Here is an 875-nt window from a genome sequence, read left to right as displayed (position 1 = left end):
TCATGCAAGTTTGTAAAAATATTTAATAGCTCAATTCAATTTTGGATTAGACTTGCTGGTCCTTAGCCCTTGTGCATATATGCTTCTTGGAGATTGATTTATTTTGACCAAGCAATTGCATTCATTTAGATAGTTGCATATAGGTAGATTGCATCGCGCATTTAGTTAGTTTCCATTGAATAAATGCCATACCCTTACTTCATTCTTGGTTTAAGCATGAGGACATGCTTGGTTTAAGTGTGGGAAGGTTGACAAACCCCATTTTGACGATTTATCTTGTATTGATTTTTGGGGATTTTATCACCTTTTACCCACATTTATTCAATGAAATAGCATGGTTTTATAACTTCTCCCTTAATTGTGCTTAAGAGTGAAATCATGCTTTTTAGGACTTAAAATAGCTAAATCTAATTCTCCTTGATTCCATTAGATGCCTTGATATGTTTGTTAAGTGATTTAAGGTTTAGGAGGCAAAGATTGGATCAAGGGAATGAAGAAAGAAAGCATGAAAAGTTGGAGAACTCATGAAGAAATGAAAGAACCGGAAAGCTGTCAAAGCCGACCTCTTCGCACTTAAACGACCATAACTTGAGCTACAGAGGTCCAAATGATGCAGTTCCAGTTGGGTTGGAAAGCTAACATCCGGGGCTTCGAAACGATATAAGATTTGCCATAGTTGCTACACGTATGGTGGCGCGCACGGGCATAATACGCGCACGCGCCGTTGGTGCACGTGGTTCACTTCATGCAAACTCGTGGCTAGCGAATTTACAAGCCTTGTGGGCCTAATCCAACTCATTTCTGATCCTATTTAAGCCAAGGATTGAAGAGGGATGGACATGTTAGTTACCATTAGTCATAGTTTAGTTTTAGAG

The sequence above is a fragment of the Arachis duranensis genome, chromosome 6 (genome assembly GCF_000817695.3).
Source record: "Arachis duranensis cultivar V14167 chromosome 6, aradu.V14167.gnm2.J7QH, whole genome shotgun sequence".
In the NCBI taxonomy this organism is placed as follows: domain Eukaryota; kingdom Viridiplantae; phylum Streptophyta; class Magnoliopsida; order Fabales; family Fabaceae; genus Arachis; species Arachis duranensis.
The sequence above is the reverse complement of the archived record's forward strand: the minus strand, read 5'-3'. Positions refer to the sequence as shown.